Source organism: Carettochelys insculpta, chromosome 1 (assembly GCF_033958435.1).
Source record: "Carettochelys insculpta isolate YL-2023 chromosome 1, ASM3395843v1, whole genome shotgun sequence".
In the NCBI taxonomy this organism is placed as follows: domain Eukaryota; kingdom Metazoa; phylum Chordata; order Testudines; family Carettochelyidae; genus Carettochelys; species Carettochelys insculpta.
Window position 1 is genome coordinate 268,264,898 of NC_134137.1, and position 18,631 is coordinate 268,283,528.

The following is an 18,631-nucleotide window of genomic DNA, read 5'->3' on the forward strand; positions in this document are numbered from 1 at the left end:
AGCAGAGCAAAAAAAATGGGAGCAAGCAAAGTCTAAAGCTTTTCACAGAGCCCCTGAGAGAAAGATGAATGAAACTCATTCATCACAGAAGGAGAGACCCAGAGAGCAATGGTGACTGAAAAGCAAGCAGAAGAGAGCGCAAGAGAGAAAGACAGAGATAGAAAAGGTTACCTCATGCAGGAAGTTATGTGATTTGAAAGAGAAAAGCACGGGAGGTCAGCCCACTTTGAAAAACTAGCATTTCTGCAAAGAAAGATGATGTTATTCAGGGCGCCAATAATTTCCTCAACCCCTTTTCCAGCTAAGAATTTTATTTGGGGGAGCAGAAAGGGATGGACATTTACAATGAGTGTACATATGTTTCTCTCTCACACAGACAAAAAACTAATAAATAAATAAATAAAAACCCTCTTCTGAACCATTACAGATAGGCAAGACATTTCAAGGAAGAAGAAAAGCAAACTAAAAGACCAAACAAACCAAACCAGAGTGCAAACCATGGTTCTGAAACATTGCAGAAGCCTTTGGAGTTTTTGTTGTTTTCACCTTTCATCCCCATCATCTCTACATATACCACTCCAGCTCTATTTCACCCTCCTTCAGGAAATGGAGATGTTTACACCCACAAACTTTATGTGCAATTAAGAGGTTATGTCTTTTTATTTAGAAGAAGTGGTGTGCATTTCCAGTTGCCCAACTCCTCCCAGCAGTGCTCGGGATAGTCTATCTGATTGAGATGCCCCTCACAGAACCAGTCAGCATGAAAAAAATTCTCAATGCCACAGAGTGTAAGAAATATCACATCAGCAGGCTGGGTTAGTGGAAAATCAAAATCATTTTTCTCACACTAAAGCTTTTTGGATTTTTTTTCCTCCCTCCTCCGAGGAGAAAATGACCATTTGAATTGCAGACAGAAAAAAACACACCATTACACACAGCTCTGCTGCAGAATCTAATGACACAAGAAAGTAGGGAACTCAGTGGCACTGCAGAGGGGATGGGACAAAACCAGACTTGAGACTCAGCAGCACTGCACCACTTGAACTGCAGGACAGCACAAAAATTAACAGGGCAAAAAGTAATGGCAAAGGACACCCTAAAGCTGTTATATTTTCCCAAAGTCATAGCTCAGGAAGATAGCACACAAAGGATATCTGTATTACAGTGCAGCATCTTTCCAGGTGAAACACACTCCCAAAAACTAAACTTAAAAAAACAGAATCCAGCCAACAGATTTACCAAGGAATGGGAGAAGACAAGAATAGTAGCAAGGCACTCAAGTGGGACCTGAGCACAAGAACGCATCTAACATTTCTTTCCATGCCTCCTCCTGGCTAGGAATCAGTGAGAAAATTCTCCCCTTTCAGAGGTCCAAATAATGTCTATGCATCATGTAAGTCCCACTCGTAACAGAGCTTAGAGAGGAGTGAAGTGGTAACTAGATCCAGTAATAGCCCTCCTCTGATGAGGGTGAATTTCACCCAAAATTGTGAGCTTTTCCTCTTTCCAAAAGCCAATCAAGGCAAAATTCTCTTGAGTACCCCCAATCCTTTCAATGTAGTTTGTAAACAAAAGCAGACAGGAGCGTTAAGAAGCAATAAACAGACACGCAGATGCACTTCCAAGAGAATGAGTTCATTGATGCTCAGTAAATGTTCATTACATGAACAAGATGCCATGGTCAAAGCTTCTACTTTCTACGAGCTATAAGGAGAGGTCACACCACACGAGACATGAGGAAAACTGAGAATCCAAAGTTATATCAATGAAATAAAATTAAAATAATGCCGACAGGAAAAGACACCAACATTCTTGTCCACATTTCAGCCCTTAGTATGGCTTTGGTGTGCACATGGAATCTAATTCGAGCCCAGTCTCATTTTTCACCTATATTCTAATTCTCCTTCTCTGCCAGACACCTGATCTTGCTGAGATGCCCTTGTAGCTCCTTTTCCCAAGAGCCCTTTCCTAAACACTGAACAGCACCTGTGACTTTGCATGCCAACTCTGCTTATTTTCCACAAACAGATGGGAACAAGACTGCTCTCTCTCAGATCAGTTCGCACAGATAGGAAGTCTCATCTCACATGTAGGTGAAGTATTGTCGTGTTGTATAGCAAAAAAAAAAAGTAGTGCCCCACACAGTTACAATCCTCTTCTATCGGAGAGATAGCCCTGTTAGTCTGTATCTTCAAGAAAAAGAAGTCCTGTGGCACCTCGCAGACTAACATATTTTGGAGCGTAAGCTTTCGTGGGCAAAGACCCGCTTGATGAGATGCATGAGCTGGGGGGGGGGGGGATTCCAGAGGGGTATTTAAAGAGTGAGGTCCCAGTAAAAGGGAGGGCCAGAGCTGACAAGGTCTATTCAGCAAAGTGGAAATGGCCCATTATCAGTAGTATGTACCAAAAGAGGAAAAAACAAGTCAGATCAGACAGGGGTATGTGGGCCTATTGTGGGAGTAGCCCGCCCCTTACAAAAGCAGCTTCTCTGCCTTGCGTGTTAATATCTTCCCATTAGACTCTGACAGTGAGTCACATCCCCCGTCTGATCTGACTTGTTTTTTCCTCTTTTAATACATTTTACTGATAATGGGCCATTTCCACCCTGATTGAACAGACCGTGTCAGCTCTGGCCCTCCCTTTTACTGGGTCCCCACTCTTTAAATACCCCTCTGGAAACCTGCCCACCCTTCACGCACTCATGCATCTGATGAAGCGGATCTTTGCCCATGAAAGCTTATGCTCCAAAATATCTGTTAGTCTATAAAGTGCCACAGGATTTCTTGTAATCCTCTTGTATGGCTGCTTCCAACAATGTAGTTATTGCTCAGCCTCTCTGTATGAAACTGAAGTGCTAGGAAAACACTCCAGGATTCAAGCACCCATGAAAAAATAGGGACTGCTCAGCACATACCACCCACAACTCTTGTGTGGGGCTGCTGAGAGGCCATTGGGAGACAGTGAAGAGTAGTGAGTAACAAATGGTCAGGAGCTCTCAGGGAAGGGGGCAGAAAGGGTGAGAGGAGGTAAAGCAAAGAGGGCCTTGACGCAGTGCACCCTCCAGGAAAAATGAAAGTCAGTGCCTCTGCTTCCCCCATTTCTGATCCCAAAGCCTTGAAAAGCCCAAGTCCTAAGCAGCGAATGACGTCACATCACAACGTAATCCGTCTGCCTGAAATATTATCTGACTGAGGCTGCCTCTGTGGTTTCTTCTCTAGTGCCTATAAGGAAGACAGTGCACGTTCCGCATACAGCAAAACCATCTACAAATAAGCCAAAAAATGCTTGAGCCCTTACTCAGGTATAATCCAAATGAACGTGGTTCCAGACTCACACCTTTGCAACTGCTTGTCAAACATCTACGTTCTAGCTATATGGTTTTCTTGCCCAGCATCTGCTTGACAACAATACAAAACCCTAGCCCCCACTCCTCAATTCAGCGTGCGCTAGAGACCAGGCTCCCAGTAGAAAACCTGCTCCGAAGAACCTCCTATTTCTTTAGCCTATCCAATGGGAATTCCCTGGGATGATAGCAGATTAAAGATTACCCATTTTTTCTGACTCGCACTGAATTCTTTCCACTGGCTTCCACCAGCCTTAATGGAAACACCCTAACAACAGCTTTTGAGATTCAAGCTTTAGCCCTTCTCGATTTTCTGCACTATGACAGAAAGCAACATCCCAAGTACAGCTAAATATACCTTAGTTTAATTAGATCACTAGATCTACCATAAAGATAAAGTAGGAAACCAGTGGGTCTTGATAAACAATGCAGCAGTATATTATCATGAAACATAGCTGGTGAAATTAGAATTGAGGGTGCTCTAACCAACACCAGAGAATTGGTCCACTGTAGAACCAGCTCAAAGATCAGGAAGCGTAGAACTATGCTTTTCCACCCTTATGCCTCCCTGCCCAAATATTATTAGGTGCATCTGAGAATCTGCCTCAGGGAATGTACTTAGTAGCACACTTAAGCATTTTTCAGAGAAATAAGCTAATAAGTCTTTCCCTTCTTTTAATTCTGTGCTTCTTCTGGGATCTGATTTTTCAAAACCTGTTGACATCATCCTACCTATCATATCTCTTGTTAGTGCTTGAACTGAGCTAGATTTCAAATAGTCTGAGCTTTTGCAGTCCTCTGCCTGGGAAAGAACAACCAGCATTGCTTCTGAGTTTGGAAACACGACTTCCTCACCACTTCACTTGAACAAAAAAATAAGGGGTGGGGGCAAATATTTAAAGGGGGGGCAAATAAGGGGCAAACAAAATAAAATGTGTGTATGGAGGGAGACCTGCAGATTAATGTATCCCTCAGTGCTCGCTCTTATTTCCACACACCTGCCCATACCTCAACCATGGGTCTGCATTCCTCATATCCTCTTCTCATGCCAACCCAGCTTCCTCACTGCCTCTTCTTACCCTCACTGTTTATACCTTATGTGCAGAATTCCCTGTTTTTCTCTTCTGAACTCCTTTTAAAAGGGAAGCCAGGCAGGCATTCTTCCAATCACATTTCTAGAATCATATATTGTACTGTGCATATAATTCATGCTATTGACCCACTTAGTATCCATAACTTCCAGGACTTCTGGAGAAATGGAATTTCCATTTTTTTTCTAGAAGGCACATAAGTTGCACCTAAAAATAGCTACAGTAACAAGCAACTATAATTCTGCATCTTCAGAAGCCCAAAGGCTCTAAGATTTTCCTCAGAGATGCTGACTCTGAACAATGAACAATTGTATTAGATGAGCATGTGATTCTTCACTAACTTTCTACTCTGTTTGGAATAACCTCTTACAAGTCAGTATGGGTAACATATGTCCACGGCTGCCTAGTGAATAGACATACAAGGTACCCAAGCGCACTACCTGTGCAAGGAGCAGAACTGGGATTACAAGGGGATCCATTACCCTGCTTCTATTTTTCATGATGATCAGCTCCACAAACCATCTGTAGTTAGAAGATGGAAAACTGCTCATTGCTACTAGTGGTAGTATTCCAGCAGCACTTAGGATTAGGGTGCTAGGCACTGTTACATGCACCCTATATGACAAAGTCCCAGACCCAAAGAGATGATAGTCCACGACAGACAAAAGAACCAAAGAAAGGAATAATTATTTTCTTCATTTTACAGACAGCAAACAGAGACTCAGAAAGATTAAGCACCTTGCCCAAGGTTACATAGGAAGTCTGAGATAAAGGCATGAACTGAATTCATGCATCCAGATTTCCAGTCCAAAACATTAATCACACGAACACCTCTCTAATAAAATAATGAGGTGACTAAGCTGTTCTGGATTTCAGTGTCCCCAGATCCTTAAAATCAGGATATATTAATAAAAGGATTCCATGCCCAGCCAAAATAGTTTATTCACTCTCAAAGCTGCTTATGGAATTTGGAGAGCACCTCACATCTGCAGATGCCCAAAGGAGTGACAAGAAGAGCTTGTCAAAGCTCAGATTTTTTTTATGGGAGATACTATGGGTTTGTCTACACAACAGCTTTATTTCAAAATAAGCTATTCCAGAAGAATAGCACTTAGATATTTCAAAATACAATGTGTACACACATACAGCCTATTCCAAAACAGAGCCATTGGATGGACCACACCTTATTTCAAAATATACTCTGTTCCCTGTCTTAACAGCACCTATTCTGACATAGCTATTTTGAAATAGGTGCTATTCCTCAAAGAGGCTGTGGCTACACTACCCACCCCTTTTCGAAAGGGAATGTAAATTACGGCTGTTCAAAAATGCAAGTGAGGTGCTAATATGAATATTCTGTGCCTCATTTGCATAATAGCAGCCACCTGGCCTGTCAAAAGTGCCGACTTCAAAGTAAAAATAGCCGTGTAGCTGAGGGTCCTTTGAAAGGGGGCCCTGATTTCGAAAACACCCTTCTTCCCCAAAAAATTTAGGAAATAGGGTGCTTAGTAGATGGTGGTTCCCTCTTGTTGGTTTTACTTAGGAAAAGTACTACTTACCTCAAGTATATGTGAAGTTACACAGGTTGAACCTCTCTAGTCCAGCTCCCTTGGGACCTGACCACTGCTGAATCAGAGAATTTGCAAAACCACAGGAGGTTAATATTTCTAGCAGCATTACCAACACTTCCACTGCTTACTGGGCTCTTAGAAAAACGATGAGAAGTCCTGTGGCACCTTATAGACTAACAGATTTTTTTGGAGCATAAACTTTTGCGGGCAAAGACTCACTTCGTCAGACGCATGATGAAGTGGGTCTTCGCCCATGAAGCTTTATGCTTCAAAAATCCTTTAGTCTACAAAGTACCACGGGACTTCTTGTTGTTTTTGCAGATATAGACTAATCCAGCTACCCCTCTGATACTTGGGATCTTAATAACAACACTGAACACTGAGAGCCAGGATTGGTTACTGTAAGCTAAGTTTACGGGACCACAGGTAAGTGGACACCTGGCTAACTAAAATCATGCTGGATCAGAGATGTTGCTGGACCAGAGAGTGCCAGACTAAAGAGGTTCAGTGAGTAGCTGTGATAAAATGCCATACCAAAACTACAAGTGCTCTTATGTATATTATGAGTATGTAGAACAGTTACCGTAGCTGGCTCTGAAGACAAGCTTACCCTGTTTGCTGGGAGAATTAGATCAGCATTACCAATAAAGGAACTGTATTATGCATAAACATTCAAATGGGGTTTTGCGAAATTATTAACCTCCCCACACAGAATGATTATTCTGTGAGGGTTACCCCTCTAAAAACTCTGCTCTGTTCCACCTTCCCTCCTCGGTCTGTTCAATGGCAGTTTCATACCATGTTTCAGGAGAAGTAACAAAATGGCTAGCCCTTTCATTGGGCATAAGACTTCAAAGAATTACAGTGGTTTCTTTGGATCACAGAGAAGTTGATGTTCTGAGAGTTGATGAACATTAAAAAAGAATCTTAAAGAATGAGACCAGCACTGTTTATGGAGTAATACAGTAAACCCTCCGCATATGCACATTCGACATGCATGCATCTCGTGTTAGCATGATTGGAGGGGACCCTGGAAGCTCCAGCTCCAGGCAGCTGCCACTGCACAGGCGACGGGGGAGGAGATCCCCCGTCAAAGGGGAATGGAGCTGTCAGTAGCCAGCTCTTCCCCTAAGTGCCGAGCAGGAGGGTGGGCCCTCCAGCCGCAGCTGGGGTCACCCTGCTCCAGCCTCTGCTGCAGCTCCTGCTCCAGCCACCTCCACAGCCCCCAGCTCCAGCCATCGCTGCGCACCCCGGCTCCAGCCTCCACCGCAGCCCCCAGCTCCAGCCTCCACCGCGTGCCTCAGCCACAACCCCCATAGCCCAGCTCTAACCCACCCACCCTGACCCCATCCCCTACAGACTGGTCCCAACCCCTGAGAACCTGGCTCAACTTCAACCTCCCACCCTCCCCAACCCACCCCTGGCTTAACCCCCCTTCCCCCTTCTCACACCCCAACCCACTGCCCAAGCCCCCAACTTACATGAATTTCAAGGTACATAAGGGCCAAGTGGACTGCAGCCCTCACATATCTTGGGGTATTACTGTACAGATGACTGGGTAGGAACATATGGAATATAACAGTATTGCTCTGGCTCTGACAGCAATGGATTATAATGTAGTTCATATGTGTGTAACTCTGAGGAGTAATGCAATTTCTTTGCAGTCTGAAAAACAACAGATTACCTGTCAGCCCTTCTCAACACTCTCCCAAGTGTTACTGATAGCACAGAATCACATCACAGAAATGCAGGCTTGTAGGTCATCACAGGATAAATAGCCTGATGGGGAGGGGAAGGCAGGTATGGCAATGAAAACCTTACCGAAGTGTGGAATAAATTATCAAGCAAATAATAAACCAGACCCTTCTATATACATCTAACACATACCTTCTGCTACTAGGCTTCCTGAGTAATTTGCTGACATGGTCCCAAGCTTCATGTCACAGGTTCATAGAGTCACAGAGTTGAAGGCATGATTAATTCATCCTTGCTGATACACTGTATATCACTGACATGACATTTTATCTACTTAACCCTGTATTGAGTTAATACCTTGTGTTTGACTGAAGCATAACTTCCAGAAATGGGACACACCCACTTCTTCAGATCATGGGTCTGTCCCATGAAAGCTCATCACCGAACAAATCATTTTGTTAGTCTTTAAAGTGCTACATTTCTGCTGCTTTGTTTTGTTGAGTACAAATACAGCTACCTCTCTGTTACTATTCCAGAAATGGATCCACAAGCTTGACTGGAAGACATCAAGCACTAGAGAATTAACTACTTTCATTAGTAGTTTGTTCCAAACTTTAGTCTCCTTCACTATGAAAAAAATTGTGCCTTATTTCCAATCTGAATTTGACTGACCTCAACTTCCAGTCATTATGCCTTTCACCATCAGATTAAAGAGCCCTTAATACTCAATATTTTCTCCACATGAGGTTCTCATACAATTAAATCAACCTACCTCTCAGTCTTCCTTTTGATAAACTAAACAGACTGCGTTCCTAAAGCATCTCACTGTAAGGTCTTTTAATCTAGCCCTCAGATAACTTTTAATTTCTCTTTTCTGCATCCTCTATAATTCTTCAACACCTGTTTAAAATTGTTGAATTCAGAACAATATGCAGTATTCCAGTATCAGTCTCACGTACTCGATATACAACATATACTCCTATAGGGCTGCATCTACACGGGCAGCCTCGGTCGACAGAGAAGCTCTTCTGTCAACAGAACACCCCGAGCATCTACACGGCTAATGCGCTCTTTCGACAGTTTGTTGACAGAACTCAGCTGTACCTGTTAGAGCGGGGGAGCCAGGGCGAGCTACGGTCCTCGATGGGATGGCCTTGCCAGGTGCCCATGTCCCAGTCCTGACACCTACGCCGTGCACCCATCGGGTGTCCCACCTGGATCCTGCGGGTGGACCTCAGACACAGCTGCTGGGCTGGCTGCAGTCCCACAACAAAACTGCTCAATCCCCAGGACCTCGGGGGAGGCAGCCACCTACCCCTGCCATGCCTGGGAGCACACCAGCCATCAGGGCAAGGGGCCCACTCTGCACATCACTCCCCTGGGCACAGCTCCCCACTATCAGGAATGGCCACAGGCGACGGCCAGCACCCACCCCTCTGGACAGCACTACGGGCTGCATGTATGTGAGGGGAGACCCCCAGAAAGCCCCAACTGCACCCAGAATGCCCACCACCCCCACGTGGGGACTGCTGTATGGCCGGCCCCTCCGAGACACACAACCACCCGGGACACCAGCCCTGGGGCTGGCCCAACAGGGGGCAGGGGTCCAGCCGGTGCCCATGACACCACAGTGCTCCCATCCCACATGGCCCACCCTCCAGGCCCAAGGGCATGCACACCCTGGACGGACCCATCCCATGGTCGAGGAAGGGCTGATGCTCGGGGGGGGGCGGGGGCAGGGGCTGTGCAGCCGTATGACCCCAGTGTTCCCCCCTCTTCCTTCTACAGTTGTCCCATCCAGGAGCCAGGCCAGCCCCACTGCCCAGCCAGGCAGCCCAGTGAGGAGCTCAAGCCAGTGGGACCAGGACGAGCGTCATGCAGGAAGGACACATCACTGCCCTCACGTGCACCTGCAGCCCAAGGGTCCATCACCACCCGGCACACAACGGCTACTGGGCACTGGCAGCTGCTGTCTGGGAGCAGAACACCATTGCCTGGGAGCGGCTGCAAGTGCCCTGGGAGCAGCTGCAGGCCTGGGCACAGTCCTCAGAACTGTGGGTGGCCTGGGTGGACCGTGCCATGCACCTGGTTGAAGCCTGGCTGGCCTGGGGCATCCCAGGGCCCTGCCACCCTCCCAGCCCCCACTGACAATGTCCCCCCCGTCGTATGTCCCAGTGGCCAGGTCCTGGCAGGGGACACAGGTGCCTGCCTCCATCTCCAGAACAGGCTGGAGTTCTGGAACATCCTCACATCGTGGCTACGGCCCAACCACACGACATAGATGTGGAGGAACTGTCCTCGGTGGTCCACCGTGGCGTGGTGGCCCTTCCTATTAAGGTATCAGTCAGTGCTGTGTTCTGGGGCCTGGATGAGGATGAGAGTCCCATACAGCACCCCAAAAAAGTTGGGGAAGTCAACGAGGTCAAAACTGACGACAAGGGCATCCATGTCACTGATCTGCACCAACCTCCACAGCAGAACAGCATTCACGGCTCACACCACCTATGGGCAGAGGAGGCCAGATGCGCCCATGAGGGTCTGTGGAGGATACTGCCCCTTGGGCTACAGCAAGCCTCACATCCCTCTGCCCGTCCCTCTCCCCCTCAGTCCCTCTCCCCCAGCCTCCCACACCCTGACCCCCTGCCCCTCAGCCCCTTGACCCCCACCCCTCTACCCCACCCTTTCTCCCTGTCCTCACTCCTGCTGTGACAGCATGTGATCAGATGGTTTCCTCACCTGCATCATGATGGCCCCGATGGTGGACCTCCCAACACGGAATTGGTGACCCATGGTGTGGTAGCTGTCGGAGGTAGCCAGCTTCCAAGGGAAGATCATGACCCACTTCTGCATAGGGATGGCTGGCCACATATTGGTGCTGTGGCATCCCAGGGCAGGGCCAAGCCAGTTGCACAGTTCCAGGAACATGTCCTTGCACATCCTGAAATTCTGTGTCCATTGCTGGTCCCCACATTGCCCCAGGACCCACCCATTGGAAAGACAGGTTACTCACCGTAGTAACGGTGGTTCTTCGAGATGTGTCCCCGTGGGTGCTCCACAATAGGCGTCGGGCTCGCCCGGTGCCGCAGATCGGATCTTCCAAGCAGTTTCTGCCGGACCGCGCATGCGCCGGCGCGCGCCACTCCCTTGCGCGCTCCTGGCCACGTGCGCTATCCGGTCCCCGCCAGTTCCTTGACCAACCGCCTCGGATGCTCCTGCAAAACACTAACAGAGATCCGAAGCAGGGAGGATGGCGGGTAGTGGAGCACCCACGGGGACACATCTCGAAGAACCACCGTTACTATGGTGAGTAACATGTCTTTCTTCTTCGAGTGTCCCTGTGGGTGCTCCACAATAGGTGACTACCCAGCAGTAACCCAAGATAGGAGGTGGGTAATCGGATTATGTGCAGCTTGTCCCCGAGAGGACCGCTGTCGAGAGACGGGTATCCTCTTGGAATACCCTGTGAAGGGCGTAATGTTTCGCGAAGGTGTCATAGGATGACCAGGTCGCTGCTCTGCAAATGTCTTTTAGCGCAACGCCCTTGAAAAAGGCTGTTGATGCCGCCACCGCCCTAGTGGAATGAGCCCTGGGAGTGGCCAATAAAGGAGTCTTTTTGAGTTCGTAGCACATTTTTATGCAGGATACGATGTGCTTCGAGATTCTCTGTGAAGAGAGACCTTCTCCTTTTGATTTGGGAGTGAGAGAGACTAGGAGTCTATCCGTTTTCCGGAAGGACTTGGTCCTGTCTACATAAAAGGCTAGCGCCCTCCTCACATCCAGGAGGTGTAGGCGCGCCTCTTTGTTAGAGTTGTGAGGCTTTGGATAAAACGAGGGTAAAACAATAGGTTCGTTAATGTGAAACTCAGAAGAAACCTTGGGAACAAAGGCTGGATGCAGCCGTATGGTTACTGCCTCCTTGGAAAAAACAGTGCAGGGTGGCGTTGCCATAACTGCCACAAGCTCGCTCGCCCTGCGAGCTGACGTAATTGCGAGAAGAAAGGTCGTCTTTATCGTAAGGAGGCGGAGGGAAACCGTGGCCAAGGGCTCGAACGGTGGTCCCGTTAGCGCGTTAAGCACCAGGTCCAAGTTCCACGAAGGTGGAAGCGGTTTCCGAGGGGGGTATAGGTTTACCAACCCTTTGAGGAACCTGGTAACCATGGGATGGGCGAACACCGTGTGCCCTTCCTCCTCGTGTCTGAACGCCGAAATGGCGGCAAGGTGGACCTTTAACGAGGATAGTGAGAGTCCTCCTCTCTTGAGGTCCAGTAAATACTCTAATATTACAGGTATAGGCACCGAAAGGGGGGCCAGCTGTTTGGTAGAACACCAAGCCGTGAAGCGAGTCCATTTCTGCTTGTAGGTCTTCCTGGTGGAAGTCCTCCTGCTACTTTCTAGGACTTGCTGCACTTCCTCTGTGCATGTGCTCTCTAGGGAGCTGAGCCATGGATTAACCACGCTTGTAGTCACAGGCCTTGGGGGTGCGGATGCACTATGGACCCCTGGGCTTGCGTGAGCAAATCCAGCGCCACCGGAAGAGGCATCGGTGGACGGTCCGACCTGCGCAGGAGTAGGGGGAACCATTGCTGTAGATCCCACGTTGGGACTATCAAGATTATTCGGGCTCCTTCCCTCCTGGCTTTCTGCAAGACTTTGTGGATCAGCACTGTGGGTGGAAAAGCGTAAAGCAGGGGGCCCCTCCACGACATCGCGAATGCGTCCCCCAGGGACCCCCATCCCAGTCCTGCCCTGGAGCAGAATCGTGGGCACTTCTTGTTGTGTTGAGTGGCAAACAGGTCTATCTGGGGAAAACCCCATGTGTGGAAAATCGGTCGTAGCAGATCGGGACGGATCTGCCACTCGTGCGTGAGTGCAAAACGCCTGCTCAGCTGGTCTGCCTTCACATTGTGAGCGCCTGGTAAGTACGAGGCTTTCAAGATTATATCGTTGGCGATGCACCAGTTCCATAACCGGACTGCTTCCGCACATAAGGCACGGGACCGAGCTCCTCCTTGCCGGTTTATATAAAACATGGTGGAAGTATTGTCTGTACTGATCCCGACGACTTTGCCTTGTATATGGTCTCGAAAGTGTCTGCAGGCGTTGAACGCTGCTCTGAGCTCCAGTATATTTATGTGCAGTGACTGCTCCGTGGAGGACCACAGCCCTTGAGTCACCTCTTCACCCATGTGTGCTCCCCACCCTATGAGGGAGGCATCTGTAGTAAGAAAAACCGATATTTGTGGTTGGTGGAAGGGTACCCCTGTTAGCAAGTTCTTGGGGTTTACCCACCATTGCAGGGATTTGCGCACCTCTGTTGTGGGCGACACCACCCTGTGAACGGTGTGTGCTGCCGGTTTGTATACGCTCGCCAGCCAGTGCTGCATGCTGCGCATGTGTAACCTGGCGTTCTGTACTACGAACGTCGTCGCTGCCATGTGGCCCAGCAGCTGTAAGCACGTCAGGACCGGCACCGTAGGGCTGAAGGTGATGATCTGCACGAGGGAGCCGATGGCCCGAAAGCGAGTCTCTGCTAGATATACTCTCACTGTAATAGAATTTATGCGTGCCCCTATGAACTCTATGTCCTGTGTGGGGTCTATCTTTGATTTTGCCAGATTTATAACCAGGCCAAGCGAAGAGAACGTGCCTGCTGTGACGCGTATCATGCGTAGTACCTCCTCCTTTGAGGCCCCTTTGAGTAGGCAGTCATCCAGATACGGGAATATAAATACCCCCTGTCTCTGCAGGTAGGCTGACACCACTGCCAAGGTCTTGGTGAAGACTCTGGGGGCCGAGGAGAGGCCAAACGGTAGGACCTTGTATTGAAAATGTTCTTTGCCTACCATGAACCGGAGGAATCGCCGGTGAGCCGGATGGATAGTTATGTGAAAATACGCGTCTTGTAAATCGAGGGCTGCGAACCAATCTCCATCGTCCAGTGCCGTAAGGATGGAGGCGATTGTGATCATCCGAAAGCGTTGCTTGCGCAGGTACCGGTTGAGGCCTCGAAGATCTAAGATGGGCCTCCAGCCTCCTGTCTTTTTCTCTGTGAGGAACTACCTTGAGTAGAACCCTTTTCCTTGCGGTTGCTCCGGCACTCTTTCCACTGCCCCTATGAGCATGAGATGGTCTACCTCCTGCTTGAGCCTCGCTACATGGGAGGCCTCCTGGAGGTGGGGCCTGGGTGGAGGTCGTGGCGGTGGGAGCGACTGGAAGGGGATGGCGTACCCCGTGGCTATGATCTCCAGCACCCATTTGTCTGTGGTGATCCTTTGCCACTGGTTGTAGAATGGTCGGAGGCGATGGTGGAATAGCCGCTTCGGATGACCTTGTGCGATGGTAGTGATGGCGCAGCCCTGGATCTGTGTGTCAAACTTGTGGCCTTTGGCCATGCCCCGAGGACGCACAGCTCTGTTGTGAACGTCGCCTGGGAGTTCTGTACTGCTGGTGCTGTTGATGTCACCCTTGCTCGTAACCCCTGTGGTACGGGGGACGCTGTTGCTGGTACTGGTACCGTCTTTGTTGAGGGTAGTACTTTTTCTTTCTGTATGGAGGGGTGTAAATCCCCAGGGTCCTATGTGTGGCTCTTGAATCTTTACTGGAATGAAGGACCGAGTCAGTTGATTCAGCAAACAGCTTCTGCGAGTCGAAGGGAAGATTGACTATCTTTGCCTGCAGATCCCTCGGTATACCCAAAGTCTGGAGCCAGGACTCCCTTCACATCACCACTGCCGTAGCTGTGGAACGTGCTGCTGTGTCTGCAACATCCAGGGCGATCTGAACTCCCGTCCTCGAGGCCACGTAGCCTTCTTGCACGATGGCCTTGAGCACCGGTTTCTTGTCCTCTGGAAGCGAGTCCATGAGGGAGGTTAACCTAGTGTAGTTGTCGAAATTATGGTTCGCTAAATGCGCTGCGTAATTTGCCATTCACAACAGTAGAGTGGAGGAGGAGTAGACCTTTCTGCCGAACAGCTCTAGCTTCTTGGCATCTTTGTCTGTTCCCCCTGTCCTGAATTGAGATGTCTTTGATCTTTGTTGCGACGACTCCACCACCAAAGAATTTGGTTGTGGGTGGCTGAACAGGAACTCCATGCCCTTCGCCGGCACAAAGTATTTCTTATCTGCTCTCTTGTGGACAGGCGGAATAGTCGCAGGGGTCTGCCATATCATAGTGGCGGACTCCAAGATTGCTTCATCAAGCGGTATTGCTATTTTGGAGGAGGCTGGAGGTCTCAGATTTTTTAGGAGTTTATGGTGTTTCTCTTGCACCTCTGCTGTCTGGATGCCTTGCGTGAAGGCCATCCTCTTAAACAGCTCTTGAAACTGTTTGAGATCGTCCGGAGGATGGACGTCCCCCGGGGCCGTAGCCTCGTCCGGGGAGGAGAGCGAGGAACCACTGGGGTACGCTTCTCTGGACCTTTCCGGTTCCTGTTGGTGATGGTACACCCTCTTGCTAGAGGCTTGCGAGGGAAAAATCTCGGGGTTCCATAACCAGTTCCCCCTGAGATACTGTAGCCAGACAGAGTCTCCCCCTTACAAGCCAGCTTGCTCGTTGCCCCCCCTCCACTGAGGAGCACACAGGGCACGGAAATGGCTGCTGACAGCACAGTCTTTGATGCCCTCATTGAGGCCCAGATATGCTGGCTTATCGTGACCCTGAGAAGCAGAAAGTACAGCTAGAAGGCTAACAGGCCAGACTGTCAACATGAGAGGGGGGGTGAACCCTCAAGAAATCACCCCAGCTGGCATTGATCAATATGATGCACACACACAATCACTCAGAAGGGGACGTGCCCCGCCCGCACAAAAGAATGTCCTGTACTCCTAAATTGTTTATCTCTTGTCTTACAAGTGCAAACTAAGTAGAAATGCCCTTGTAACAAACTGGAGTCACAAAGACAGACCAGTATGATCTGGCACCATAGATAAGAAAGAGAATACGTAACCCAAAAGGGGTATAAAAGATGGGTCCAGCAGAACTCTAACTCTGAGTGCATTCGACCAACTTCCTGCTGGTCGGGTCAGGTGATTGCCTCCCGAGGTCCACAACTGGGGACGCCCAACCTCGTATTCGTCTTTCCGCGGAATTGAGTGACCGATCCGGCTTGGCTACGCTGGTATCGAGAGACACAGAGAGGGTAAGATACACCCATGCTAGGTCTCTGACTTCTTTTGTGCACAGCTAAAGAATTAGAGCTCTGTAACTAGATGTCATTGTGCCAAGATATCATTGTGTTAGATGGTAACAGATATCTTTGTATTGGATTGTAACGTAACTTGTTAACACCTGTACTTTGCTAGCATATAAGAAGTAAACAATAGCCTTTTGTAACCGCATGCTTATAACTGTAGCTTAAATAAACTTGTAACTAGTTAAGATCCAAGCCTAACTATTTTGTTAACCCTTTTGTCACTGCAACACAGCCGGCACAACAAAAAGAACTTTAACCGTTTGGTTACTACAGCCTGGCCGTGGGTGAGTGTGCTAGGAGCTGCCTGCTCTAACAGTAAAAAACTGGGTTGCTTAGGACCCAGGGGAGTACCTCACCGCACATTACCTGGCCACCGGCTAACAGATACTTGAGTCTCTGTCCCCGTTCGCGATTGCCCTCGGGGATACGAGATCGTCTGTGGGGATCTTTCCCTGGTAGATTGCCGGTGGTGTCTATACCCCGCGTGATAGGGGCGACCATGGCAGTATAGGCACTGTTCTTGGGAAGGTGACCTAGACCACTCCCTTGGTGCATACCCTCTGCGTCTGGGGGAGCGAGATCGTCGAGAGATCTGGGACACTGGAGAGCGCGATTTTGGATAGTATTCCAGCGGCTCAAACCCCAGGAAGGGTGAAGGTGGTCCCAGCCAGGGCGAGGCTGGTTGTAAAAATGGAGACGGGGGCTCCGGGTAGGCTAGGGGGGACCCCTGCCTTCTGGTTGGAGTCTGCAGCATAAGCGGAGGGCTGAAAGAAAGCAATTCCGCAGCCCTGTCTGGAGAGGGGCTGCGGTGCCTCGTTTTGTGTGAAGCCTTCCCCCTCCCTTGAGGAGGTAACTCCGCCCCCTGGCATGTAGGGGATCTCTGCCCCATCCGCGCCATGCTCGGCACGCTCATGGGCGGTGCCGCACAGGCGGTGTCCTCCGGTGCCTGCAGGCTGCGTGCCTGTGCGCTCTGCACCGCCGGTTCCCCGGGGGTCGGTGCCGCTGCTTGCGGTGCCGCCGGTACCGGCGCTTGTTTAGCCGCCGCCCTGCCTGCGGTGCGGGGCGGCTGTTTGATTATCGGAGGCTGAGCCGCTTCCACGTGGCTTTCCGTGCCGCCGCCGATCAGCTGTTGCTGCGGCTGGGGGCCGCGCACTCCTCCCGTCCCGCTCGCTGTTGCTGCCGGCAGGGATCGGGCTGGGGAGGCTTTCCTCCGTTTTTGCGCTGATGGGGTGAGGGAGGCGGCTTTCCTTTTATGGGCCCCGGAGGGTCCCTCCTGCTGCGGCCGCTCCGGCACGTCTGGCTGGAGGGCCTTGTCGAAGAGCAGCATTTTAAGCCGCATCTCCCTGTCCTTCCTTGCTCTGGCTGTTAGTTTTGCACAGAAGAAGCATTTCTGCGTGACATGGGACTCCCCCAGGCACCTTATGCATAGACTGTGCCCATCAGACGCTGGCTTTGCCTCTCGGCAGGACTCACATTTCTTAAATCCTGAAGAGGACATTGTTGGTGAGTCTTTCAGTTGTTAACGGGTACTTAGCACCTTCTCTGTGCTGTTTTTCCCCTTCTCCGATGGCTTGCCATGGCAGGAGGGCTGATGGCCCTAGGCTCCCGGCCTCCGGTGTTCCGCTTGTTACTGGGACTGGACTGAATGCCGTCCCGCTTGTTGTTATTTTTCAAAAAAAAAAAAAAAAAAAAAAAAACACAACTGGCTAACTTGCAGTAGCCTAAGAACTTGAAAACTTTAAAGAAAAAACAGTTAAAACCATTGAATACGCTAACTTGGCCTTAGCCTAGTTCGGATTCCGTCTGCAGCCGACAGCGGTTAAGAGGAACTGGCGGGGACCGGATCGCGCACGTGGCCAGGAGCGCGCAAGGGAGCAGCGCGCGCCGGCGCATGTGCGGCCGGCAGAAACTGCTTGGAAGATCCGATCTGCGGCGCCGGGCGAGCCCGACACCTATTGAGGAGCACCCACGGGGACACTCGAAGAAGAACTAGTGGGATACCACCAGATCCACCTGGTCACCCAAGAGGGTGAGTGCGATGGTGGCACTATGTCATCGGGGCCTGCTCTGCAGCCTGTCTCTTGGGGTCATCCCCCCAGATGTAGTTATGGAGACCAATGATGGCCAGAGGCAGGACCAGCAGGAGCTGCTCCATAGTCCCAGACATACCTAAGGGCTGCTCTGCCATGATCATGGTTGGGAAGGGTGGGAATCAGGTGGGGGATTGTTGGGTCATGGGGGTTGTGGACTGGGCAGGGGGGAAGGGTGTGGGGTCAGGGGCTTTGGGTTCAGGAAGGGTGAGGGGTCAGTAAGGTAGGGAGTGGTTTGGAAAGAGCAGTGTCTCTCACAAACAGCGAGGAGCCCTGCACCAGCTTGGCATTTCCTGCAAGACGTAGGCACACCTCTGCATGGGCAGGGAGCAGGGGTTGTGGGGGAGGAGGGGACTTTAAAGGGCACACAGAGGCTGTGTTCCAGGGAAGGCTTACCCTCCATGCACACCTGCCTTCTACGGTTACAGGGCCGGTTTTGTCAACAGAGCGGCCAGTGCACATAGACGCTCTCTGTCGACAGAGTAACTCACTATTGTGAGCCGCTTTGGTGTGTGGACAGAATCTGTTGATGGAGGTATTGTTACAGTTTGTCTGCTGACAGTCACCGCTGTCAACAGAGGCTGCCCACATAGATGAAGCCCTTTATCCCTGTCTATTCCTCTAATGATCAAAATAGCCAGTTTTGCAA

General features: G+C 49.9%; 1 protein-coding gene across 2 annotated transcripts in view; it reads right to left on the minus strand.

Annotated features, from left to right (window-relative positions):
* PTN (pleiotrophin) overlaps nt 1-18,631 on the minus strand; it is a 145,155-nt gene that overhangs the window by 102,583 nt on the left and 23,941 nt on the right. The window lies entirely within an intron of this gene.